The 27,929-nt window shown below is 58.9% G+C and overlaps 1 long non-coding RNA gene across 4 annotated transcripts; it reads right to left on the bottom strand.

Annotated features, from left to right (window-relative positions):
* LOC123803071 (uncharacterized) lies at positions 1–27,929 on the bottom strand. Of its 4 annotated transcripts, none has more exons than XR_015721230.1 (4): positions 27,868–27,929; positions 4,507–22,870; positions 392–3,513; positions 1–208 (listed from the first exon to the last, which is right to left on the bottom strand). It is a non-coding gene; the product is annotated as an uncharacterized LOC123803071 (long non-coding RNA). The 4 variants fall into 4 exon arrangements; XR_015721228.1 differs by having other exon boundaries at positions 392–4,586; positions 5,178–22,870; XR_006782744.2 differs by having other exon boundaries at positions 392–22,870.

The raw sequence follows: 27,929 nt of genomic DNA, 5'->3' as shown, positions 1-27,929 counted from the left end.
AGGCATTGAAGGATTTTAATCTGTTCGCTGGGAGTGAAAAGGCCGGTCTCAGCTGACACACAGTTCAACGCAGCTTCAAATCAAAGCGGCCTCCTTCCGGGGCGAAGGTCACAATAAGAACTCACCGCGCCGGCCACTTGCTATGTGACGTGTCCAGCCAGCTCTGCAAATTGAAATGCTTGGGGGGTGACGAGGACTGAAGGCGGAGCTGTGGACGGAAAGAGGGCCGGGTGGGCAGGGGAGGCGTCCAGGCTGTCCAGCCCCAGCTGCTCGGCCCCCTGGCTCCAGATACCCACAGATGCACCAGCCCCCAGGCGCCACTTCAGTCCCTGGAGCCCTGGACACACGCACACACCGGCGCATACACACCCCATTGTCTTGCCGCACTGACCGAAATCTGTTAGCAGCGGGGAGAGGCAAAGGATTCTTCCACGGGCACTCCTGAGCTCCTTCCCCTTGGAGACCAGACCCTCGGGATGTTCGTTTATCCCAGGAGCTGGGGCAATCGGCTCCTGGAAGTCCTCCTGGCAGGAAGAGTGGGGAAGGACAACTATTCCTCTCCAGCTCTCTGCCGCAGGACCTGGCTGCTTCCAGCACGTTCGCTGCCCTCTCAGCCCACCTAGAGGGACAGCAGGCAGGCTGTGACGGAGCAGGCCTTCCCCCGGGGACCAAGGCCCAGCTCACGCCCGCAGGCTGCCTTCTCCTGGCCAGCCCCAGAGCCGTGCCCTCTCAGCCACCGCCACCCCCCCAGGAATAAAACGGACACTCATGAAAACATTTGCTGGTGAGACAGCTGGGCCAGCCACACTGGGCGCCTGGAAATTGCTTCTGTCTCAGTGGCGCCCAGACAGCTGTTTCCAAGGACGCTCATGGGCCGGAGTGCATCCTCTACATACGGAAGAGGCCTGGCCCTGGTCACCAGGCCTAAAGAACACAAAAGACTGACAGCCACACAGGTCAGAGACAGGGTCCAAATTCCCACTACGGCCAAGGAGGAAGCCCATGGACAGCTCGAACCTTGAGAGCCAGGCCTTGCTCAGTCACTGGGCTTCCCACTGGGAACAACACCAGCCCTTGGGGAGACACAGAGCACATCAGAATAAAAGTCCTAATGTCACCGCAGGTGCCTCTGAGCCCTACGAAGAGAAAACCAGATGCTATGATAGGAGGTGACAGACCATGGGGGAGACCCGTCAGCATCTGCAAGTGGTCGGGAGGAGTGAGCAGAGGACGGTGGAGCTGAGACCTGAAGGTGGGAGGGCGTATCCCCCCCACCCCAGGATCAGCAGAGCTCCAGGGGACTGGCTTGTGCAGCTGCACACACGTGTGCACACCCAGAGAGTCATGCACACCCCCATGGATGCACGCACACACAGAGATGGGCAAGCATATATACACAGGGCTGTGCACACACACATACGCACATGCCACACAGAGATGTGCACATGTATGTACAAGCACACACACATGCACACACACGCATGGACAGTTGTACGTGTGCACGTATACATACACACATGCACGCAAGTCTGCACATGCACACAGATATGCATATGCACAGACGTGTGTGCATGAACATACAAAAATACACGGGCATGTATGTATGCATGCACATGCATGCAGATATACACACAGAAGTGCGCAAGTACGTGTGCACATGTGTGTACGTAGACATACACTACTTGTGTGCATGTGTGCACTGGTGTACATTTACAGACGTGTGTGCATATACGAGTGCACATGCGTCTACATGCACCAACACAGACATACACACGCACACACACCTGTACATACACTCTCACAGGGGGACTTTTTATGGGGATTCGACTCCACACCACGACTGTGGGAGCTGGGTAAGCTGTCTCTTTGAGGAGCGTGAGCTCCACAGGGGAGGCAGTGGGAAAGGGAAGGTGGCTGGCAGGTGAGAGGTGAAAGGGGGTGGAGAGTGCAAACCCCCCAGCATGAGCTGGAACGTGCAGAACACCCACTGTGGCCATTACCCCTCACCCTTAGAAACGGCCCACCCATTACCTGTTGGGGGGCTGACATCTGCATGCATCTTGGAAATCTTCACAATTACAGGATGTCTAATTGAGGTCCCTGCAGCTGTCTTCAGTGGGTGCCCTAGAAGGAGCGCCCGACCTGGGGATTCCTGGTGGGTGACTACCGTGAGGGCCCCCAGAAAAGGCAGAGGGAGGGCACACTTGGGGCAGGGGAGTGGCAGGAGGGGACCTCAGCCTGGGGCCAGCCCTTTGCACCGCCTGTCGCCGGCTGGTCACTTGGGGGGCGGTGCTCCAGAGAGGGGGCCACTGCAAGCTGGCAGATCTGGCCAGGCATCAGCAGCACCCTCTCCAGCAGGGACCCTTCTGGCTGGTCCTCTCTCCCTCCTCCTCCCCATCCTCCCACCTGATGGGCTTGAAAACCAGAGCTTGGCAAAATTCTCTCCTTGTCCTGAGACCAGACACAACCAAGCTCCACCTGGACCCTCTGGTCACACCTCCTGGAGGGACCCACCCCGGGATGGCAATTATCGGCAGCTTCCGGGCTGCCCAAAACCTTTGGGAAGGCGCCTCGGATCATCCCAAGTTTAGCGGTGCAAATAATGGTAAGGAGAATTAAAAGGCAGCGCGTCAGGCCCACACTGATGTCTTGTTTGGTTTTGCTCTAAGCGGAGTTATCTTGTGGCTACTACCTAAGTGGGCAGGGCAGAAAGGAGCTACATCCTCTTTCCCCCGCGAATGGATCCTGCCTCACCTGGTGATGCGAGCGTGGCGAGGGGCTCGGGTTACCCGCCCGCTGTGACCCGGGACTGGCAGCTGCCAGCAGCTCGCGGCTCCTCAATCCATCACCGCCTGTCACCGGCGCGCCGCAGACTACGCATGGATTTCATGCTGTGCGGCGCCTCATGCCTTAGACCCCCGCGCCCACAGACACCAAGCCGCCAGAGCAGTACGACCCCGAGGGAGGGGTGTGTGGGGCATGTGTGCAGGCCGGGCAGCCCCGGGGTCCCAGCAGATGGGCGCAGGCTTGAGCAGCCAGGGGCAGACAGAAGGTTCCGGGAGACGTCCTCCACCCAGGCTGCCTCCTCAGGCTTCCCGGGGTTGTTCACCGCTAACGAGCCCTAATTCACATGATGGGGATGTGCGCTGTTTATATTTGGAAACTTTACTGTGTTGGTTGTCGCTTTTGTTGGATTCATGGGGCTCAGGTTGGATTGATCTTCTCCTCCTGCCGGGTCCCCGGTCCTCTCCTCCTGCCCAGCCCCCTGCCCTCCTCGGCCCCCTGTCCTCCCCTCCTCCCTGGTCCCCTGCCTTCAAGCCGCCCTCTGAGCTGTACCATGAGCATGGGGCCATGTACCAGCTGCATCCGTGGCTCTTCTCCAGACCATCACGGGTTCCAGGCTATGCATCCAGACTTCCAAGCCCATCCTGCTTCCCTCCAGGCAACTCATTGATCCTGGCACCTGCGTCTGTGTTCACAACTCTTTGGCTGCAGCATCTGGGAAGGAGGGTCCTAAGAGACCATTTGGATGGGGCCCCTGTAGGGGAGCTGAGGGCCGAGGCCCCAGGACCAAGTTAAAGCCCAGAGCCTGGACCTGCTCAGAATACCCCTCTGGGGATCGAGCCCCTCACTGACGTGTCCAGGTGTTCTGGCCGGGAGCAGTGGGCACCTGTAATCAGCCAGAGGAAATACCTTTTCCCCAAGTTCTATGGCAATTCAGGAGCAAGCTTGGATACAGAGGTCATGATAACGGGGAGAAGGACTATGCCCTGCGGTAGGGGATCTTCTCTGAGACCACCACCAGTCTGTAAAGCCTGCTTCCAACGTGCTTTTCCAACTCCCCTTCCCCCCACCTCAAACTCTCTCCAGCCTCCCTGCCAACCACACTCAGAGTTCTGTCTTCTTACTTGTGCACCCCCACATAGTCCTCTCCTCCCCAACACTTAGGACAGCCTCATCCCTCACCCAACCTCACTTCCCCAACACCCAGCCTCTTCTAGAGCCAGTGCACCCGTCAGCTACTGCCCACATCAAGCTGCATAACAAACCACCCCCGAAGTCAGCGGCTTACAGAATCTGCCCTCACTCCGACATGTCTGCGGACGGAGCTCCTCTACTGGTTACAGATGGGCTCGGCAGGGCAGCCCGTCTCAGGCTGTGTATTGCTTGAGCTTGACTCCGGGCTGTGGGTTGGGCCCAGGTCTGCTCCCCGCATATCTATCCAAAGCCTGGGCTGGTGGGGCCCTGCTCATGGCTCTCAAGAGCACAGGACCCAAGCATGCGCTCTGCACACGCCTTCCCCACGGTCACCCCACTGCCCAGCACAAGCCACCTGATCTACCTCAGCATCGATGGGGAGAGGAAAACACTTTTCTTTCTCTGCCCACAGCAGGAGAGAGACTATGAATGTCTGCTAAACAGCAACCCAAACTCTCTCCCCCGTCTATGTCCCACTTCCCACGAAGCCTCCCTGGCTCTCCTGACCAGCCAGCCCTCCGCTCCCACCTCTGAACCTTCTGTTTCAGGACAGCCTGCTCTGGTCCTGGCTCAGTCAGCATACAGCGATGTGTGTCCCGTGGCCTCATCTGGAATGCAAACACCCTGCATGTGGGCCACCTCCTGAGGTCCCATGTCCCCTGTACAAGCCCTTGGCATGGTTCCTGGCACACAAGAGCTGCTCAATGAAGGACTTACAAATAAATGAATAAGTGAAGTTGTGCCTTTGAATCAAAGGTGACTCCCCATCCCTAAGGCTTTCTCCCAGTCATGCACAGAAGGGCCAGGTTCATGGGCCCCGGGCTCCACAAGGGAATGAACCTCCCCTGCCTGCTGCTAAGGCTTTGACATGCTGGCCCCACCCCAGGCCCCCAAGGTCAGGGACAAGGAACCAGGGTCTTCCTCCAGCAGCCTAATGTGGCCGAGACAAGATGCTCCCTCTCTGCGACTCCTGTGGCCCTGGTATGATTGCTGACCATCGCTGCACAGCTCTTCTGAGATGGCAGCAACCCACACTCTGTAAAAGGAGCAAACCACAAAACTACAGGGTCCCAATTAACACCCAGGAATGGGATGTACACTCAGCTCTTCTGCTGGTGAAAATGTGGCTTCACATCTCCCTGTATGGGTAACCCTATCACTGGCTCCACACAGTTGTGGGACAGAATTGCCAGACTCACCCTGGCTGTGGGTGGTGGGGCTCTGGTAGCTGGGACCAGGGAAGGGGAGCCAACCTGTAAGAGTTAAAGCAAGTCAATGAAATACTTGAAGGTCTTGTTAACACACAGTGGTCACCAAAGAAACATTTGTTGGATGGATGGATGGATGGATGGATGGATGGATGGATGGATGGATGGATGATGGATGGATGGTTAAGTGGATGGATGGCCAGATGGTGGATGGATGGATAAGTGGATGGATAGATGGACAGGTAAGTGGATGGACGGATGGTGGATGGATGGATGGATGGATGGACGGGTAAGTGGATGGATGGATGGATGGATGGATGGATGGATGGGTAAGTGGATGGATGGATGGATGGATGGATGGATGGATGGATGGATGGACGGATGGATGGTGGATGGATGGATGGATGGATGGTGGATGGATGGATGAGGTGCTGCCTCTATTGCATTATGATGATGTGAACATGGCATAACCAACCATCGTAGCTGGCCCAGCACCCCATAGAGGTTTTCTGAGTTGCAGAAAACTCAGAACAGTTCCAGGCAGGTCGGGGTAAGTTGGTTGCCTTCCATGAACAAGCAAATCCATCAAGTCCTTCAGTGTAGCTTTCCTGTGCCTAGCCTTGGGGATAGAGGCAGAAATCATGCCATAACAGTGGCAGGCAGACCAGAGACTCACCCCACCTGCACACAAACTTCCCCGGCAGGAAGAAAGGATCAGGTCCTAGAGGAACAGACCATTCCATCAGGGTGACTCTTGCTGATGTCACCAGCTAGCTGCTCCTGAGGGGAAACAGTGGGAACCCCTGCAGGCCAGGGAAGCAGGCTCTCATGGGCACCTTGACTGCAAAGAGCAGCTATGCTGGGAGGGAGAAGGCTTGTTTCTGCAACAGCAGAAAAGCAGAGAACTAGGGATTGCCTCCAAATCTGGGGCTTCTGCCCAGCACCCTCAGCGGTCAATTGGCCAGAACCCAATGTTTATAAAAATGCAGCCTGACATCCTTAAACACATATCCAACAACTGAAGGGTGGGGGTTTGGTGCATTCCCACGCTGGAATTCTACCCAGCACGGAAAAGAAACGAACCACGTTTCGCATGCATGAAGCTCAGAAAAAACAACATAGAGTTTAAAAAAGGGAAAAAGGTGCAAAAGAAAATACAGTGTGAGTCTATTCAAATAAAGTTCAGAAATATACAAGGAAATCATGCACCGTTTGGAGTAGACACAGAGTAGCTACAACCATAAAGAAAAGCAAGGGAATGAACACTTCAAAACACAGGACAGAGTTCCCTTTTGGGGACAGGGAGTAGAGCCAGGAGGGGCAGGGGGCGGAAGCCAGGACACCCGCCTGTGCCTCGGGGCCAGTGCTGGGTCCACAGGCACATCGTGCTTATTTATTATTTACTCTCCTATGTCTATGCATATTTCATAACGCAAGCAAGGAACAGAAAGGCAAAGCAAGAAGCTAACACGATGGGACAGGGAGTGAAGGGAAGGAGAACAGGGGCAGGGAGGAGCTGCCAACGTGATCTCCAATCGGGGCGGCACCCCCAACCCGCTGATGGGGGTGTCTCCCAGTCCCACATGATGCTTTGTCCTCCTGTCCCACAGAGGGGGCCCATCTCTGAGTCTGACACCCTACCAGAGCATGGCGTAGGCAAAGCACGTCTGCCCTCCTGCCTGGGGCTCCCATGGCATGACCACGGGGCTCTTCCCTGGGCTGAACTGGGCTGGACAGGGGTGCTGGCCCGGCTGCTAGTGGGAAATGTCCATGGGGCACCAGCCAACTTCGCCCTGGGGGACCTGGCCCAGCCCTACCTTCCCTCCTTCCTCATTCCCACCTGCCAGCGCGGGGAGGGGGGGCTCCCTGCTGCACCCCCTCCACTTGGATGCTGTGGGGAGACAGCAGAAACCCAAGGTCTTCAGGGGCCATGCCTCTTCTCCCTGCAAAGCTCTCCTCTCAGGGGGTGAGGCGCATGCAGTGATGGCATCCCATACCCTTTGGCCAAACCCTGTTCCGTACCCCACTCTACCTGCCCCAGGAGGGATGCCCTAGAACCCTACTCGGCACCCACATGCACGCAAGCACAAGGCAGCTAACCTCCAGTCCAGGAGAATGCCATGAGCCAGTCTTCCCTCTCCTCCGTCTGCACAGACCATCCTGACAGGTGCTTCACGAGGCCCCTTGGAGGCTGGTCCTGGGAGCTGGGCTGTCCATCCTGCCTGGGGGCTACACCACCCTCCCCAAGAAATCGAGATCCTGCCTGTCAGGCTCTGCTTCCCTGTGATCCTGGGCTGAGCCCCCCAGGACACCCCCAGAGCCCACAGTGCGGGTTCCTCAGCACCCACCCTGGAATCTGGACACTCCCCGGCCTTTGCGGTGGATTTGCACGGCAGCCAGTGTGTTCGGTTTTACGGAGTATTGCACGAAAATGCTGTGAAATTAGGTTCTGGCACTAATATCACGCTCTGCCCATCCATCTGCTTTTATGTCCAGCAAAGAGACTGAAAGGAGAAGAACCAGGGCAGGCGGGGGCGGGGGGGGGGGGGTGTGCTGGGGCCACCGGCTCGAGTTTCCAGTCCAGGGAATGGGGGAGAGAAGCTAAGGAGCAGAGGGAGGCCGTGTGGCCCAGCGGTGGGCCCCGTGAAGTGGCGGGGCTCCCAGACTCCTGCCCAGTCTGGTTCACCTTTGGGCCGGGCCCTGCTGGCCTCTGAGGCTGGTCACTAATGCCACCAGCAGAGAGCTGCTTCTCAGGGGCCAGAGAAGGAGAGAAAGGGGAGAAGGGTGAGGAGGAAGGGGAGGGAAGGAAGGGAGGAAGGTGAGACATGGGAGGGAAGGGAGGAGGGTGTAGGAATAGGGGAGGGAAGGAAGGAGGCAGTGGAGGGAAGGAAGGAGGAAAGGAGGAGGGGGTGGAGGGAAGGAGGGAAGGGAGGAAAAGAGGAGGAGTGGGGGGAAGGAAGGGAGGAAAGGGAAGGAAAGAAGGAAGGGTTGGAGGGAAGGGAGGAGGGGGAGGGAGGAAAGGCTATGAAACCCTCAAGTGCAAACCTTCTCACACCACCCACAGCCCCCCACTCATGTGCACACATGTCCTCGAGAACATACAGCCCCAGCTCTCCCAATCCCACCACTTTGCTGGCCCCTTTTCCCACCATAGGGTTTCCTCCCGTCCAGGTTCCCATGAGCCTGATGTCCATTGCGGGCTTCTGCAGACTGGCACTGGGCTTGGCCCACCGTGGAGGCGGGTCCCTCTGGCTCCGCCAGGTCCAAGCAGCCAGGTGACTTGCCCCAGCTCACCTGGCCTGTCAGGGGACTGGGTCTAAGAGCAACTCTCTGACTCCCAGGGGCTCCTCCTGCCCCCCAGGAGGCCTGATGGGGGCGAATAGGGACAGGAGCACAGGAATAGGAGGAAGAAACACAGCTGGGTCAGGCCCCAGAGCTCAGCTGCTGCAGGGCCTCGGGGTCACTGGGAGGAGAAAGAGAACTGGGCGCTGGGCGCGTCCTGCCCACCTCGCAGAGAGGGTATCGCGCAGCGGGACGGGGCCATCTCCAGCTAGCCACCCCCCAGCTGATGTCGCTTATGTTAAGTAAGCATAACTCTGGCCAGCAGGCCCATCTGCATTGTGTGTCTGACTCAGAGGGAGAGAAAAGCAGCCGCAGAAGGCGGCTGAGGGCTGGGGAGGGCGGGGGACCTGCCGAGCCCCTCCCAAGGCTCAGGACCGGGCCTGCTGCCCTGCCCTAAATGTAAACAGCTGGAGATCTTTTTTTAAGTTGCATCCTATTGAACCTTTTGAAATAAAGATTTGCCTTTTAATGGAAAATCTGCATTTCACTGTGAAGAAAGAGCTGAGCAGCTTCCTGGCTTTGGCTGCAAACCCAGGGAGGCTCCTGGTGTGGGCACCCCTCCCTCACTGCCCCTGGGCTGCAGGCTGGTTCCCAGCCGGTGGGCACAGAGGCATCCTCTGAGCCCACAGGAAACTGAGAGAGCCAACCGCGATGGAAAGATGCCCTGCCAAGAAAATAAATCAGACGTTCTTGCTCACGCGGGACAGGCCCCAGGATCGTGGAGAGCCCACGGCAGCATCCCCAGGCCAGGCTCCGATCCCACTGCACCCTCCCAGCCCCGTGGCCCGAGCCTCTCACCCACTGAGCAGCTCTGGGGCTGCATCACGGGGCTGAGAGCGGGCCCTCCTCCCGGGTGCTGTGCGAGCACAGCCTGAGAGCCACAGAAGGCAGCACCACAGTGAACATAAAGGAAAAATGTGTTCTCCGTGGGGATAGCTTGTCACCAAAGCACGTGGAGGTAGAGGTCACAGGCACGGAAGAGTCAACTCCGTGAGCCTGTGTGTGAGGCGAGCCACGGGGAGCACAGCCTGGCCCTCACGGACCCCACGATCTCCATGGAGAGCCACGGCAGAAAGGGGGGGCCCAGCGTGGGGTCCCCCTGCAGGTAACCTGTCCAGGCCCAGGCGATGCAGGGCAGGGGTGCAGAGAGGGGAGAGGGAGTATAGGGCTGCATGCCCTGGCGGCTCCTGCCCGGGAGGGGTCCTGCTGAGCTCCCCCACCCCCCATGACATCATGACAGTGTCAGGATGTAAACCAAACCCCCAAAGCTTTCTTCCCCAAGGAAGTGAACAGGTCCCTCACTAACCGTTAACCGTCTGTTTTCTGGGCTAGCTTGCCGGCCTCACTTTCCTCTTTCTTTTGCCAAAAGAGCACATTTCCATCCTTTTCACCATTTTTAGCTCAAGGACAGCGCAAGCCGGCAGCCAGGCCCTGGATCAGCTTGCATGGCCTCTGAGTTAGCGTCCTTTGTTCTGGGCCTGTACGGACAACCTGGATGTGGCCGCACCTGCCTGGCCCTGAGGAGGGGTGACAAGGGCTAGTCCTGCTGCCCCAAGTCCAAGGGACATGTCTGCCCCTCAACCCCCTGGACCCAGCTCGGCGGGACCGGGACGCACTGTCAGCATGAGCCAGAGGTAACGCTCGTCTCTCGCTTGGAAAGAGTTCACTGGTAAGGCCATCACAGCTCCACCGGGGGCCAGACAAAACATGGAAAAATTCAGGGGCGCCTGGGTGGCACAGTCGTTAAGCAGCTGCCTTCGGCTCAGGGCGTGATCCCGGCGTTATAGGATCGAGCCCCACATCAGGCTCCTCCGCTAGGAGCCTGCTTCTTCCTCTCCCACTCCCCCTGCTTGTGTTCCCTCTCTCACTGGCTGCCTCTCTCTGTCAAATAAATAAATAAAATCTTTAAAAAAAAAAAAAGGAAAAATTCAGGCTGGAACATCGTCCACACCCAGGTGCTGTCCCCAACAGTGGGACAATGCTGTCACCCGTCTCCTGGTCCTGCTGGCCCCCCAGGCTCATGAAGAAGGCAGGTGAAGGAGGAGGAACGGGGCTCTGCTGTCCAGCTGGCTCCCAACGCCCCCCAACGCCTCGTCTCCTCCACCTCTGCTCTGGACTCCCAGCGTGGCCCTAACGTGTAAGGAGAAAGCAGTGCTCCGTTAACGCTTGAGTACTTGTCTCAACCTGGGGAGATTCCCCCAGCCCCAGTGCCCCCGACAAAGTACTGATCATTCTGGGAGCTTCCTGCCTCCGCAGTGTGACAGGCCCAGGGCAGGAGGACAACAGGGAGAAATCGATCCATCGTGTCTCTTCGATGACCTAAACTGTTCTAGGGATCTGTGCTGCTTCTTTGCCAGCAGCATATGACTTTCTGTTCATTCCAAGACAAGGAAGCCACGGAGCCACGTTCCTGAGACAGCAGAGCTGCTACTCCATTTTGCTCCAACAGCACACACTTACCACCTCGACATCCCTGCAGGTGGAAGCAGGTGTGGTGCAGCTGGCTTCCCCGCGCTGGGGTTCCGCGGGCTGCCATCCCCAGGGTGGCCGGTGTGTGGTTTCATCAGAGGCTCGCCTGGGGAAGGAGCCACTTCCAAGCTCCCAATGGCTATTGGCACAACTCCCTTCCTTGGGGTCACAGGCCCTCACGTCCTGCTAGCTGTTGGCTAGGGTGGCTCTCAGTGCCTGGCAGCCACCTGCAAAACCCTACTCTTCCACTCCCACACCTCTGATCTGACTGCCCTTCCTGGAGGAGGACCCTCTTGAGCATCCTTGAGGCGTGAGGGAGGGATGGTCAGGAGGCCAAGGCTCCAGGGCCCCCGGACACCCACGCCCTCAGGCTCTCGGAGAAGACGCTTGCCTTCTTCACCCCTTCCTGCCACCAGCAGAGCTCTAGGGACAGACCCCTGGGACGATGACAAGTCCTTTGGCTTCAGGTCACCCCTTGGCTCCAGAGGCCCCAGGTCACGTGCTTGGTGGCTCCCTCTCACCCACCAGCACCACACAAAGGATGGGGTGGAAAGCAGCGATTCATGACTAACCCAGAGAAGCTAGCAGGTGACCCCTGGGCCACTCCGAATACATTTTCTATTTTAGGGCTTTTCCGCTAAGCCTCAGGGACCTGGAGCTGCAGTTCCAGGAGAGAGGGGGGAGCAAAATGTCAGTCAGAAGAAAACCTATAAAAAAGGAAACATTTCAATAAAAGGTATTAAAAGATAAAGCAGTGATACATTTTTAAACATTTCTCATTTGTTTTCCCGAAGGTCTCGACAACTGGCTTCTAGAAGAGCGGATGGCAGGCTTTGGAAATGTGATTTTAATTGTCTCCTGAGTAGCCACCCCGGTCTGCCCGCACCCCCACCCCCATTCATGGAGGCAGCTTTTCCAGCCCCCGTGGTGGCCCGTCTGCCCGTGCGGTGACCAGGGGACAGGGCTTAGCAGGCGGGTGATCCAGACACTCATGGAGCCTCCCGGCCTTCAATGGCTTGTCTTGTATTATTCAACACCCAACCCTTTCAGCTCCTGTCAGCTGCAGAGCTTCTGTTCCCAGCAGAGGGAAAGGAACCCAAGGAATATTTTCAAAAAGCTGAGTTAAGTAAATATTTTATACCCGTTAATGTGATGGCTCGAATGATGTGTGGGGTTGGCCCAGGGGAGGGGAGAATGTGCCATGGAACGGGCAGAGTATCCCCAGGGGGTCCCCGCCAGCAGCGAGCCAACCTTGCCTCCCTGATTCTCAGCCTGCTGGCGAGGACTGACCCCAGACACCCCCTCTGCCCACTCAATGGCCCTTAGACACTGGCTTCATTTCCAGGAGAGGCTGAAAGGAGCAAAACGTGAAGTCCTCCAGGGGACTCGGACACAAGATCAGTGCTGGGTGCTGGGGGACTGGAATCTTGGGTGCGGCCAGGCATTTGGGGACTGAGCCTTCAGATAGAGCAGAAAGGCCAGAGCCCAGCTATGGCTGGAGGGAAGGAGGGAGCAGAGGCCCCCTTGGCTTGCCAGCCACACCTACACTGGACTGTGTACCTTCTGTGACATTCTCCTTGGCCTGATCCTTCAGGGCAGGGAGTCAGACTTTCCTCGGTAGGAAGGGGGAGAGGGTTGTCAGGGGCTCTGCAGACGAGGGATTGCAGCCCCAGCAAGAAGCCTCCACAGGCCCAACTTGGCCCCGGCCCCCTCTGCCCACTGGGACCATCTCAAGGGCCTCCCCCATCGCTTCTTCCTGTTCCCGCCCCCGCCCCCGCCAGGGCGCATCCCAAGGGAGGGGCCTTCCTTGCAGACAGAGGCTTCCCTCCAAGGTCAGGTTGGAGTTAACCCAGAGGTGGGAGCCTGATGCCCAAGGGTAACAGGGAACTCGGAAAGGGCATAATCCCATCGTCCGTGTAATCCCATCGTCCTTTCCTCCCCTGAGGCTTCTCACCAGAAAGTTCCTCCACCCAGCTCAATGAGTCAATTGGTGCAAGCAGAGCACAGAAGATCTCCTGGGCCTGCTGAGAAGGGGGAGGGCATTGGGTATTCTGTCTTCCTTCTGGAGGGCCCTGAAGGGAAGGGACAAGGCATGGGGGAAGGACAAGGTGTAGGGACGACATTAGGAACACAGGACTCAGGGAAGGATGTGGGCAGGTCAGCCTACCTTCTCGTCCAAGTGGCCCTCTGCCTAAGACTCAGAATCTGCGAGAGGGGTGCACGGGGCCTGCTTCTGGTCCGGTCCCACCCTTGCTGGACAGAGGCAGCCCCGCCCCCTCCATTCCAGAAACCGGAGCCTTGTCCACCAGGGCAGGGGTGGAACCCCCCCCAACTTCCATTCCTAAGGTTCGCAGGCACGCATGCCAGCTGTGCAGCCTCAGGCAGGCCACTTGACGTCTCTGGGCCCCTCGGAGGGATCGGAGAGACTTCAGTGGTGATACAAGCCACACTGCAGCGCTCACTCCGTGAGCCTGGCTAAGGGTGCCCCCCCAGCGCATTCTGTTCACGGGGACCGGCAAAGACACTCCTGAGCCAGTGAGAGCTCCCTCCTGGGTTTCTGGGTCTCAGCAAGAAAAACATGTCCGCACACTGACGTTGGGCATGAAGGAGAGGGCCTGTGCAGGGCAAAAATAAAACCACGCTGGGGCAGTGGACCTGTCAGTTGGTCCACACGGCCCTGTCTCTCCATCACAGACCCAGCGGGGCTGGCCAGGGGTACCCTGGACCCACTCTGGCTGTCCCCGACCCCGGGCCCTTCGAGACCCAGGCAGCACTCTCAGGTCTCTGTCCCATGAGGCGTGGGCCTGGGTCAGATGCCAGCCCCCTGCAAGGACCTTACAGATGCCCTGGGCACTCTGTCCTCACCTTGAGACGGGAACAGGAGTCACTGTGGCAACTACAATGACAGGAGCAGGACAGCAGGAGTCGTCCCCACACTGTCCCTAAGTAGAGAGCTCTACAAAGTTCTCTGGGTGCAAGGGAGCTCCTCCCTCCTGGCTCCCAGTCTCCCCAGGGCCCCTCCAGGCTGGGGAAGCAAGACACAGGCTCTGCGTCTGCTCTGGAGGCCAAAGGTCTCAGGCAGAAGGGAACCACATCCACAGCCCAAAGTGACACCTGCAGAACCAGGGGTGCCCATGGGGGTCCTGGTCACCCCAGGCAGGACAGAGGGAAAGCCCGGCACAGTGGGCGAGGAGCAGACAGGATGGAGAGGGAGAGGAGGAAGGCACGAGAGCCAGGGTCCCCCACACCCACAGCCACTATACCAGACGAGGAGCCCCACGACACGTGGACAGGGGCACGCCCAGGGGAGAGGGTGGCAGGAAGCAGGCAAGGGATGGTGAGCTCCCTACAGCCACTGGTGGGGTGGGCAGGGGGCGTTGCCCAAGCCCTGAGCCCTCGATGGCGCAGACACCAGGACCACACTCTACCCGGCGTCCAGGGAACCTTCTGGAAGGCAACCTGGACCCTGTCATGCCCCCTCCTCCACCCTGACGCCCCCACACCCCTGCCTGGTCCCTTCCCTTCTGCCTGGAGCAGGGGGACCAGCCTCCCTCACCGGAGCTGCTCCCTGGCAACAGGAAACCCCAACGCCCAGTCTGAAGCCGAGCTCCGTGGAAACAGATGTGCATTGCCCTCGGTGCTGCAAAGGTTTGTGATTGGTTTTAAAAAAGAAGAAAAAGGTATTTTTCGAGCGTCATCATCAACACGAGAACACAATATGATTAATTCTCCCAACCCCCTCAAGCCCAAGACACAGCCATGGCACCCCACGCAGGGGTCTGAGGACTAGACGTCACGGGAGGTGACCCCACAGCCTCCCCTGGGTGCCCGGAGTCACTGCACCCCCCACCTCCTGCCCTGGCCTCCCTCTGCCTGCCTGCCTGCCCTCGTCCCACCCTGAAGCCTGCATGGGCTCAGCCATCCCGTCCTCTGAGAAGCCACCCCAGCCCCCCACCAGGGTGACCCTCCCTCGGCACTGACCATCGTCTGTGACCCCCTCGTCCGCTGTAGCGGGCTGACTGTTGATGACAAGGGAGCACTCATCATGTCTATCGGGAAGCCCCTTGGCATCACCTGGTGCCACATGCTCTACCTGGGCACCCCTGGACCCTTAGGAATCACTCCAGCTCCGTAAGCACCAGCCCGGTGCCGGCCGCAGGGAGGGGGCTACAAGACCCCAGACCAGCCCTAGGCAGGGACACCCAGCCCTGAGCCCTGGGACAGAAGGGACCCAGCAGAACATGAGCAGGCCTGGGCCTTCTCCCAATTCAGCCCCAGGTGGACGAGAAAAGCCCCACCAGGGGCCTGGAGCAGATGGGGCGGGCTCCGGACCCCTGCCCAGCCCACCATCTGTCCTGACAGTCGGCCCATCTGCCTGGGCAGCCCCTCCTCCCGGCCTACCATCTGCCGGCCTGCTTGGCCCTCTTCCTGGCTCCCCCAGGGCCCATGGGAGGGGATGGGGCAGGAGCCAGAGCCCGGACCTGGCTGCCTCGGGCCAACCCCATCTGGCACCCCTGGGGAAGGGGACGGCAGGAACCCAGCCAGGGCAGGGCCACCTCCACGATGGCTGCCCCATGACTAGGGGGGTGGCAGAGGGAGGACGGGAGGGCCTCGCCCCTGGAGGAGGCAGCAGCCACAGCCCTCCTCCTCGCCACAAGCCCTGGCATGCCTGCCAAAAAGGCCTTGACTGGCCCCTTGTCCAGGCCTTCCCTGCCCACTCCGCTTGCCCCTTCCCAGCTGGCAGCTCCTCCAGGGTCCCTGGGAGCTGGCCAGCGCCTCCCCCTCTCTGAGAAGAAGAGGAATCTCCCTCCAGGACCCCAAGGGCAGCCCGGTGATGGCGGAGGGCCATCAGACGCCCCAGCTCTGCCTCTGAGGCCCAGCAACCAGGCCCCTGTGTTGGCAACCCCAAATCTCCCAGCCATGCGGTGCCAAGGAACCTGGTGCTGAGAGGGCCAGGCCTGCCTTTGGAACCCCACCTCGGGCACAGGGCTTTGCAGGCCCTTGGGGGGGGGGTGGCTGAGCCATGTTGACAAATGCACCCAAGAGATGAAATCCCCCAGGCCCCCGAGGCCTCCCTGGATCCCCTCACAATGTGACACGATCAGTCCGATAGAAATGTGGGGTGCATGAGCTCTACTGGGTGAGAGGGGGAGGGAGGGAAGGGCTGGCAGGGGCGAGGGCTGGGGAGGGGCCTACCGCACTCTCTGTCTGGGTTCTTCCTGGAGGGTCAGACAGAGAAGCAGGTCCACACTGCCAAGCACGGATGGCAGCCCAGCAGGCGGCCAGTCCCTCTGTCTGGCCCCACAGGCCCCCTAGTCCCCATCCTGCCCTGAGCAGCTCCTAGGACAGCACCCAGCAGGGAGGGCGGTGAGGGGCTGGAACACAGCAGCCCCACCTGCTGCTACAGCCCCTCTCCCTCTCCCGATCAGGACCCTGCCCTGCCTCCCATCCATTAAGACCCTAGAGCCTGTGGATCCACTTCCTGCCACCCATCACAGTGGGCCCCCCATTCCCTCCAGGGGCAGGAAGCTGGAACCCTGGGCGCACCCACCAGCAGGCCACCTCACTCCAGTGACGCCCACCTGCCCCCCAGCCCCAGCTGGCTAACCAACAGACGTCGGTTTTCCTTGTAGGAACAGGTGGAGACCAGCCCACCTCGGAGCCCCCATCAGCAGGGTGGAGCCCAGCGGCTCTAGGGCTGTCACCCTCGCGGGCACAAGCGTGCTGGGGTTGGGGACCGCACCAGCAAACCCACATCCACGCACCCTGTGGGGAGGACTCTGTCCTCCCTTGGCCCCCAGGGCCTGGCTGGAGCAGCCGGCAGTGGAACCAAATGGGTACAAAGCGGGGTAGGCCCCAGCAGCGCTGAGAGCGAGGCCGGCAGTTCGGTGGCTGGACTGCGCCACCTGGTGGCCCTCTCGGAGACCACAAAGCCAGGCGACATTTTTGTTCTGGTTTGGGGGGTTTTCAGGGGAGGGATTTCTTTCCCTCTTCCCAGCAGGGCTCCGTGACTATCAGAACCCCCTGCCCTCTAATAGGATTCTGCTTAGATAGGGCTAGTTATCAGAGGGCCCAGGCACTTCAACAAGACAGCAAAATAAATCCGCAAAGAAAGAGCTTCTCCCCACTGAGCCCCCTGCAAGGCTAGCACGCCCGTCACCCGCTGCCCGAGGGAGTCGCCCTTCCTCCCGCCCCTGATGTGACAGGCACCCCTGGCCTGCCACCTCTGAGGGGGGGGAAATCAGAAATCCCTGGCCAATGAGGAAAAAAAATCAAGCCTAAAGCGAAGACTGTTGGTTAAAACACGCTAAACACATAAAATAGATAAATACATAGAAAAGAGAAAACAAACAATTTCACTGGAAACCCACCAGACGTAATAGGGCCCCAACTCTACTTTGAAAAGTGTTCGTGAAAAGAAACGGATGGAGGACGTCCCTTTTTGAGCTGGAATCCAGGGTAATCCGTAAATCCAGCTGATGGGGACACTTTGGTTTGATTACCAGGATTTAGCTCCTCGCGGCAGAAGGCTGATGCCATTCGGAAATCACCATTTTGCAAGTTCTCGTGACATAATTATTTCTTGCAACAGTCACGGACCATCGATGAAAGATGTTAGCGAGGAGCTGGGGCGTGCCCCGCAGACCCGTCCCAGCATCACAGGCGAGCCTCCGGGTGAGACACACGCCTGCCCGTGAAGGGTTCTGGCAGAAAGACGAGCCTGCTTCCCTTCAAGCTTCTGGAGCTAAACTTCTGTTTCCAGGGGCATGGGAACAAAGTGACACTACAGGAGGCTATCAGATCAGTCCCAGGGAGAACGTGCAGGCGGGACAGCTGATCTGGCTTCTACAAGGGAAATTGGGGCGGGGTGATGGCTGGTCTAGATGCAGAGGGATTTAAGAGGCCCAGCAATCAAACTGGATGTGTGGACCTCGTTGGGAACCCAGTTTAAACAAAGGAGTGGCAAGAAGGTATTTCCGAGACCATCAGAGAAGCAGGCACGCACGGACCGGGCATTAGCCCGTAGGGGGACTCCTGCTGACTTTGATACTGTGTTATCAGAGCTGTGATTATGTCACAAAGTTTCCCGGATTTGGAGAGCTGCATCCCAACATTTGCAGGAGCAAAACTGTGGAATGTCTGCTCCGGGTCTAAGGATACCTCAGCCCAAGAGAAGAGCAAAGAGCAAGGAAACGGTAACTCAAGCAAACGTGATGATTCTCAGTAACTGTCGAAGCAGGGTGACGTGCACAGGACGCTGTGTTGTGTATTGTGTATTTCGGGGATTATGAAAACGTTCATGATTCATTTTTAAAAGGAAGACACGTCCTGTCTCCTGCAAACTTCATCTGACATGCACCATCGCAGACGCTGACCCATCCTGCATCCCTGACCCCCGTCTCCTCTCTTTCTCAGGGCACCTGCCTTGGGGAGGGAACATCGCCGGTGTCATGGGTTATGGTCCCTGTGTCGCTGAGTCCGTAGAGCTCCCACAGCGGGGCTGGACACCCAGGTGGAGTCCCTGCCTGGTCCCCATAAACTGCAGCACCCTGAGTCCCTGAGAGGCCTAGCCCGCTCTTTAGTCCCTGGTGATAAAAGTCTGATGGTTCAGCAGGATCTTATCCTTCACAGAAACCAGATTAGATGTGGTTGGTAAAAAACGTTCTCAGCTGGCAAAGCAGTCTCTCCAGCAACCAAAGACGCCCCTGTCCTTCCGCCCACCGAGCGGGGCCATCAACACCCGAGAGCAAAGGCGCCACGCTCTCCGCGTGCTGGGGGGCTTTATGGCTGTGCCCACAAGCAGGTGCCTCCCGACGGTTACTCCTTCCTCGCCTCTCAGACCCCGAGCCACCTGTCCGGGAGGGTCATGGGTTTCAGATTTCCGTCTACACCCCCAGACTTTAGAATGCACCTCCCCCATTGCCTTTCACACAGCAGGTGCCCCGTAAGTGCTGGCCGAACAGAGCGGTCCCCCCAGACAACGCAGGCTGAGATAGAAGGTCACAGAGACGCATGTAAATTAACAAGTTGTCCTGCTGTGGCCACATGACGTGGCACACAACGCCAGCCTCCCACGAGATTTCCTGAACCTTCCCCTTGAGGGTGTCAGTGGCTGGAGCACAGGAAGGACATCCACACTCTCTCCCCCCTCCTTCCCTCGGACCCGGGCCCAAGTGGGTCATAGTGGCCAACAGTGCAGCTCTTGACTTCATCCGTCTACAGCCCGGGCTCGGCCCCACATACTTGGTCACCAAGTGTCCCGCTGGTGAAGGACTCTGACGACAGCAGCGCCCACATGAAGGGGCTTCTCTGACCAAGGACCTTTGCTGCACGAGAGGGACACCATCCTCCCCCAGGTGGGAGCGAGGAGTTGGGAGGAACAGGCCCAGCAGTGCCATGCTAGCCGTCCCTTATCTGCCCAGCATGGCCAAAGGTAGTCCCTTATCTGCCCAGTACGGTCCTTCTTCATTATCTGGGCATACGCAGCATCTAAGCAGCTATAAAATAGATGGTTCTGGAGATAGCAGGTGCTCTGGGAAGGTCCTGGGACAGCGGCCCCAATGGACCCGGATGCCATCTGTCCTCTTCCTGCTGCCCAGTGTCCAGAAGGGCCCTCGACTGGCCCAGCCTTCGGGCAAAGTCAGAACCACCACGCCCACCCCCCACCCCCACCCACCAGGGTGGTCGGCCGTGTGCCAGGAGCCAGAGCAGGGACAGGCACCCTTTACGCTTTGCAGAGAGCCCCAGACACAGCCCCAGGCCCAGCGCCCCCAGGCCCTCCCGCCATGACTGCGGCCCCCGCCCCCGCCCCTGCCCAGCACAGCCGCTGGGGCAGGAGGGGAAGCCTCGAATGCCAGCACACCCCAGAAACACATTCTGGGGAGGTTCCAGGCCTGAGTCTTCCTGGAGACCACGGCTGGGGTCAGAGGCCCAGACTAGCCGGAGTTCTGAGAAAAAAGCAGAGGGAAAAATTTATGCCTGAAACACCTAGGGGACAATGACAAAGCAAGTGCCAGGAAAAACCCTCATGGATCAGCTGCAGGGGAGACGGGCTCGCAAAAGGGGTGGCAGCCAGCAATGGGCTCCCCCCTAGAGGGGGTGGGGAGGGCTCAGCCACAGACAGGACCAAGGGGGTGACCAAGCTAGCCAGCCAGGGCCAGGAAAGGGCGGGTTCTGGACCCCCCCCCCACCCCCGCACACAGACAGTCAGGAGCTAAGCCACCGCGGGGTCACTGGACCTCCAGGTGGGAAGGCAGGAGCGTGCCTTCAGGTCCCCTTGCTCTGTCCCCTCTGCCTTCCTGCCCCAATCAGCTGACAGTGCTGACTCCCCCTGCCCACACAACCCCGCCTTGTCCTCCAGGGGCCAAGGTCTCTGAGAAGGTGGGGACAGCCCAGGGAGAAAGCTCCTGGTCCGGGGACAGACACACTGATGCTGAACCCTCATTTCTCATCGTGTGCCTTGTGATGGACCTGCTGGGGTCTGCTGGCACTGGGGGAAGCAAGACAGGCCAAGGAGGCCTCCCTGGGGTGGATTCTCAGGGCCGCAGGGCCCCCCAGCTCTCCACAGCACGACTAGCCTAGCATGACCCGCGTGCTGGGCTGGGCACCGGGGTGTCTCCCCTCTCCTCCCACACACAGCCCTTGCAAATAAATCCACAGATCCAGATGAACCGACAGTGGAAGAGGCATTACTGGAAATGTGCCTGGAGGGGTGACCTACATCCCAACTAGCCCCTGAGGCCACCAGCGGCCACAGCCTGCATTAACGGGACAGTCTAGCCAGCCCTGGGTGCTGGGCCCAGTGCCACCTGCCCGAGACCCCACCTGCATCCTTCCCAGGTGACTGAGTCCTTCCCCGCTCGTCTGTTCTCAGTACGAGGACAGCGCCTCACTGGCTAATGACCGGGGCCCACCCTTCGCCTCACAGGAGCCAGCGGCAGCAGGAAGGGCTGGGCTGCTCCAGGCTGGCGCTGGCCAAGAAAAGCTGAGACTCAGCCACTGCCCAGCCTCCCCAGCCCGGCTGGCTCCCCATTCGTGGTCAGCGTCCACCCGGCCCCTCTGGGGTCCTCCATGCCAGCGAGGTGGTGAAGGGAGGCGTCTCCTTCATGCCGATCCAGAAAGGAGCTTCTTAAACAAGCAGGTGCCACAGGGCACCAACCAGAAGCACAGGGAGGGCACAGGAAGAGCCACACACCCCGTCCACGAGCCCCACTGCCCCCCACAAACCTCCGGGGACGCCTCCTCGGGCCCCTGAATGGAGGTCCCAGAGGTGGGGTCCTGCTGAGTCTGGGGGTCCAGCCAGCCCAGCCCTCGACCCGCTCTCCAAGGTGAGCAGACCTTAGACTCACCAGAGCTGGGAGTCCATTGTCTCGTGATGGGCAGTGGTGTCCCTGAATAAATGTCGGAGAGCTGTGCTCAGTGAGGAGCACGGCGGGACAGCTAAGGGCGGGCAAGAGGAAGCCGGGAGAGGGCGAGCGCCAGGATGGGAGCCAAGCTGTCCCAAGAGGAGAGCCGATGGAGGGCAGGGGCGGAGGAGGGGGGGGTGGACGGAGGGCTCCGAGCAGGATGATGACCCCAAAGGATGGCCAGCTCCACTCAGAAACAGCCACAGAGCCTCACCCAAAGCCCCCAGGGGGCGAGCACTGGCCCTCGGGGCCTGCCTGGGGCCTGGGGTCCAGGGCACAGCCTCAAGCCCAGCTGGGTGGGGAGGAGGTGATGATGGGTGAGGAGGGCTGGGGACCCCGACTCCCAAACTGGCCTAAATCCAGGGCCTCGTGGCTGTGGACTGTCTCACAGGAAGGCCACTGATGGGGAGCCAGGGGTCCCAGGCCTGCGAGGCTCAGCACGGCCTGGGGTGTCCTGATCCTCAGAGCTCGGCTCAGGGGCCCTGCCGGCTGGAATCCCCACGCCCCCACCCCACGCCCCCACAAGCAGCGTCCCCACACTGGCCACCGAGGACGTTCTGTTAAGCAGCTCGTCGCTAAATAAGCACTAAGAGGGAGAAAGACAGAATCAAAACTAACATTTGCGTCACGCTCAACCCGCACGTAGGGGCATTTGTGACGTTCGAGGAAAAAGATCATCGGTGGTCCCAGCCCCTTCGGTCGTGAGCTTCAAAATTATGCTTATTTTCCTCTCTAGGCTCTTCTGTAATTTCCAAATGTTCTGAAATGAGTATGAATTACTTCCAAAATTATCTTCTTAGTTATCGCTAAATGTCTAAAACTATTTTACTTATATGTAAAATGGGGGCGGGGGTGGGTAGAGGTTTTACGACCGTGATTTCGGTGTGCAGGTCTGCCCTCCGCCAAAGGCGGGGACCCCATCCTTACCCTTGCCCGGAACCCCCTGACACAGCCGGGGCCTCGTGGGGGTCACCCACCAACCAGACAGAATCTAGAATTCTCCAACCAAGGGCTGAATCCCCCTTAATATCCTTGGCATCTCAGAAAGGCCCCAGGATTCCAGGGTCTCTTTACATTTTTACTTGTAATAAAATACAGAGAACGTGAGAATCACATTCACGTTGTCGTGACACTTCGGCAGAACTCTGTCACTGTCCCAAAGTGACACTCTGTCCCATTAAACACTAACTCCCCGCCCCCACCTGTGACCCCTGGCACCCCCCATCCTACGCTCTGTCCCTATGAGCCTGAAGACTCTAGGAACCTCACGTAAATGGAATCCCACACCTGTGCTTTTGAGACTGGCTCACTCCACCTGGCTCCATGTTCTCCAGGTCCATCCACACGCCAACCGGTGTCCCGACGTCCTTCCAGTCGGGGGCTGCAGGACACTCCACCGCATGGACAGACCCTCATCCGATGATGGGCTCCTGCTTGCTTCCGTGTTTTAGCTCCTGTGAGTCACCGCTGTGAATACGAGTGTGCAAATATCAGCCCTGGTGCCTCGTTCAGGGAGCCAACCCCCCCATTCATTCCTCAGTGGCGGGGAAAGCAGACCCACAAAGTCATCCTCACAGAGGTGACAAGCATTTAGAAGAACCACAAAGGTCCCCGGCGCTGCCTGGGGCCATGGGGAGCAACTGCCAAGCTGGAGGCGGGACCTTCCTTCAGCTCGTGAAGGAGATGGTGGCTCTGGGGAAGGGGACCAAGGCAGGGGTCCCCCCGACACGGGGGATGCATGGGGGCCGAGCGCACAGGTCCGGGAAGCCCCACCTGAGAACCTGGGTTTTGTCCCTTACATGATAGAATCAGGAGAGGGACGGGAACGGTCTCACTTTTATAAAATGTTGATGGAAATGGAAGTATTTTCCCAGCAGAAAGCCCAAGAAGTCCTGATACAGCAAATTTAGAGGCCGTGTCACTCAGGGGCTGAGATGCTGGGGCAAGTGGGCAACCCTCCCTCCCTATCTCCCCCCACCCCCAGCTCCCATTCCATCCTCCTCCCTTCTCCCCCATGGTGGTCAAGCCCACTGACCCCAGCACATAGTCTGGTCTCTTCAGGGACCTCACCCTGCAGGGCCATCCCTACCCTGGGACAGACCCGTTCTTCAAGACAAACCACCCCCACGGCCCAGAGCCCTCCCACCCGCCCCCCATCCTGGAGTCCAGAATCATGTGGCCCCAGCTCCCCGACCTCAGACCTCAGGACCCCACCTCCCCACACACCAGGAGGGAAGCCTGGAGGCAGGGGAGAGGCTGCAAGGGAGGGGCCCGCCCCGCATGCCCAGAGACTCCTGTTGACCCACAGCACATAATCCTGTTAGAATATTAATCGTCATTTAGCCGGAGGCGAGGTGGCCGCTGAGATAGAGCTCCTGACTGGTGGCAGCAATGGATCAAGTGACCGTTGCACTAATAAAATCCTGTTGTGAAGGTCGGGAAGGTCAGGCCCGGTCATCGGGAACAACCAGCAGCAGGCAGGTCCCCGCAGCCATGGGCAGGGGTGGCCGCCTCCCACAACAGTGGAGGGAGGGTGCTTATCGTTGGGGGGTCTGCTGATCTCTCCAGCGAGGGAGCAGAGGGAGGCTGGTCCTCTCAGCTCTTTCTCCCCCCATAGTGCCGCTGGGCAACGGGACCGCTATGGCCCTTTGGGAAGGAACCACCAGCCTCGGGCCACTGCCTCTCCCCGCAGGAACACCACTGTGGCGCCAGGCCCGTCTCCGTGTGGCTCCTGATGGCCTCCCACGGCCCCCCAGACACCTGTCCCAGGCTCAATGGCTCAGGCCTCCCAGGGCCACGAGGATGAAGCACCCAGTCGAGCCCCCAGCCAGGGGTTCACAGGGAACCCCTCCCAAGGTGGCTGGCATGGCAATGGCAACACCCGGGATCCTGTTTGGGAAGGGTCATCTGCCATGGACCCAAGTCAAATTCTTTGTTCATTTCCATCCTGATGGCAACACTCCTCTCCAGCAAATAGTGTGTCGGCAACACCACTGCTTTTGCTCCGAAGGGTCATGGCCTAGGCACTGGGAGAGACCCATTAGACCCAAGTTTGTCACCTGTCACTGTGGACATGGGGAGGGCTCAGGACTTCCACACGCCTCCAACAGAGGGGATAGCCCCTGGTTAGAGCACCCACTCCCCTGCCCCATCCCCCCGCCGGGGCGTCGGGGGCTCCCTGGCAGGCCGCACGGGGCGTCGGGGGCTCCCTGGCAGGCCGCACCAGCCCAGGACTACACGGTAGCCAGACAGGGAGACCATGATTCCTGGTTTGGAGACATCACTCCAACGGCTGCACGGAGACGAAGGAGAAGCTAGGACATCCGTCAGAGTCCAGACCCTGCTTGTGCCACCCCGGCCTGCCTGCCTTCCTCCCTACTGCGCGCTGGGCACCGGACCAGGGGACGGGGAGAACGCATCGCTCATGGCCAGAAACAACGGCACTGTCACGTGTCACACCCAGCTCTTGGTCTCTAATATCAGCGCCAAGAAAAGGAACCAGGGCCCTTGAGAAAAGCGTGATCCCGGGGCTGGGGTGGCAAACACAGGAGGGGAGCCTAGAGCCTCCCCCGGTGCTGGAGACCAAGGATGTGCGCGTGGAAGCCAAGCGACGGGCATGACAAGGGACCCAGGAGCCCACAGAAACAGCTCCCGGTGGCCAAAGACGGAGCAACTGCAGCAACGACATCAGCCAGGTGGCAGTGGGTCATAATCCACAGGGCGGAAGAGACATCCGTGAGTCCGTCCGGCACAGGTTATCGAACAGATGAACACATGCGGAGAAGAGACGAATCTGCTCAGAATTCCAAGTAACGGATGTAGATACTCTGCCCCCACGGAGGTGGAGCAGGACCCCCCGCTCACGAAGCGTGGGTGGCACATAGTGACCTTCCTTCCAAAGAACAGAGAGCGCGAGAAAGAATGACCGTCCTGCGGAGACACGACCTTGGCCGGTGAGCAAGGTCACCGCAGCAGCAATGAGTCAGGTTGATAGGATGTACCCTTGATATGATGTAATGGGAATGACACTTTATCTCTGTGCCCTTCCTCCCAAAACCCCATAACCCCCGTCTAATCAAGAGAAAAACAACAGATAATTTCAATGGAGGGACATTCTATGGAACACCTGACCAGCATTCCTCCAAACCGTCCATGTCATCAGAAACTAGGGAAGGCTGAGCAAGGATCACACCCAAGCGGTGTGCAGGGATGGTGATGACCTAGCAGGATCCTGGAACAGAGCCAGGGCAGCGGGGCAGGCACTGAGGACATCTGAGTAGAATGTAGACTTGTCCATACTGAACAGAGTAACTGACCAGTATTCCTCACACGCTGTGCAGACACACAGACCGTAACATGTTACCAACCGAGGAAACCAGGCGGCGGGCACATGGGAACTCTACCATCTTTGCAATGTTCCCATAAGCCTACGATTGTCATCAAATAAAGTTTCTTTTAGGGGCGCCTGGGTGGCGCAGTCGTTAAGCATCTGCCTTCGGCTCAGGGCGTGATCCCGGCGTTCTGGGATCGAGCCCCACGTCAGGCTCCTCCGCTGGGAGCCTGCTTCTTCCTCTCCCACTCCCCCTGCTGTGTTCCCTCTCTCGCTGACTGTCTCTCTGTCAAATAAATAAATAAAATCTTTAAAAAAAAAAAGTTTCTTTTAAAAAGTGTTTTCCCTGACCAAAAGTATGATAGTTGAACAAATTTTCCTTGAAGCATATCTATTCAACCACCAAATCAGGGTGTGTGCTTCCCCTGGGCTGGCGATCGTGCCAGGCTCTGGGGATATGACAACGAACAGTACGGCAAGCCCTGTCTTCCGGGAGCTTCGGGTCGACGTCTACTTGAACAAGGACCAGTGTGCAGGCAGTGGAGAACTTCACGACTGACAAACAGAAATACAAATGCCAATGAAAAACAGATTCCAGAGAATCGATTCCAAAACACATGCATTACCAAATAGATACAGAACTGATGAAGCCCCAAGATTCAGCAGCCGCTCGGACCACCCGACAGACAGACAGACACGACCAACGATCTGCCCACGGGCAGCAGAGCTAAGAAAGTGTGACTTGGAAAATCTCCTGGCCTCTCTGAGGTTACACTTTCAGACATCATTACACACCTACGAAGCACACAACAGGAGTAAAAAATAAAACCCAAAGGACACCGTGGGGCAGAGGAGATGGGACCACTCGTGGCTGGCGGGACCAGAGACTGACAGCCTCAGCCGTTCTTGGCAGCAGGAGGGCTCTGAGCACCAAGCCGCCGCTTCGTCCTTGTCCAAGGACCCCTTCCTAGGTAGCGCACACCAAGGAAATAATGGGAACGTGAAAGGGAAAGTCAGTGGTACCACCGCAGACACTGCTGCACTGCACTGAAAAGAAGTCAACAGGACACCTGGGGGCTCAGTGAAGCTTCTGCCTTCCGCTCAGGCCATGATCTCAGGGTCCTGGGATTGAGTCCCACGTCAGGCTCCCTGCTCAGCGGGGAGCCTGCTTCTCCCTCTCCCTCTGCTGCTCCCCTTGCTTGTGCTCTCTCTGTCTCTCTGTCCCAATAAATAAAGTCTTAAAAAAAAAAAGCCAACAGCCCCAAAGCCTGGCAAGAGGGTCCTAAGTGGCTGGTAGGTCAATGGCATTTAGAAGTGGTCATAGCAGGGTCGTGGAGCCTGAGTGGGGCTGCAGCACTTGCTGAGTGACCTGAAACCTCTCTCCGCCTCCGCTTCCCCCCACGTCAAGTGAGCGTATTACTAACCCTGCCTTCCAGAACCACCTCGACGCCTGAATGAGGGAAAGCCAGGGCTTGGTCTACAGAGATGCCCTGTTACTGCTGCTTAGGGCCCGCAAGGACACCCTCTTCCTGTGAAGTGCTCTCCAAGGCCACGGAAGAAAGGAACCCCATGGAGGGTGAGCCACGGGTGAGGTACGGAGGGGGAAATGCCCAGCTGAGATGTCGAGGAGGGCAGGGAGCAGACCTTTCCTGCCATCGCCAGGGCAGGCTCAGACAGGCAGGCGAGGGTGAGCAGGGCTTGAATCCGCACACACCCCACGGGGCCAGCAGGAGACAGTGCGCGGTGAGAACAGGTCACCGAGGCCTCGCTCACCCACACCCCTGCACGCACTGCCAACAGGACGAGCGCTGACCCCAAACCGACCCCAGGTCTGCGCACCCCTGCCCGAGGCCTAGGCCCCTGGAGCACAGCGTCGGCCCGACTTCTCTCCCGCTTCCGCCCTGCCCACACAGCAGCCTGCATTTCAGGTCGCCCCCTGCTTAAACTCAGCAAGGCCGCCCAGAGCCTGGGACCGGGTCCGCTGAGCCCAACGGAAAACCTAAACAAGGAAACAGAAGCAAGACAGGGTGTGTGCACTTCTCCCTGCGAGGCCACAGCCGGCCCGCCGCGCCGGCGAGGACGCCCTGGGGACCGCCCCCTCGGCGCACACCCGCGCTGCCCGGGAGCCGCTCACCGTCCAGCCTGGGGCAGCCCCGCAGCTGCAGGAACCAGCCGGAGGAAGACTCCACAGGGAAG

Source organism: Ursus americanus, chromosome 23 (assembly GCF_024610735.1).
Source record: "Ursus americanus isolate L20-20 chromosome 23, mUrsAme1.1.p, whole genome shotgun sequence".
NCBI classification, from domain to species: Eukaryota; Metazoa; Chordata; class Mammalia; order Carnivora; family Ursidae; genus Ursus; species Ursus americanus.
The sequence above is the reverse complement of the archived record's forward strand: the minus strand, read 5'-3'. Positions and strand labels throughout refer to the sequence as shown.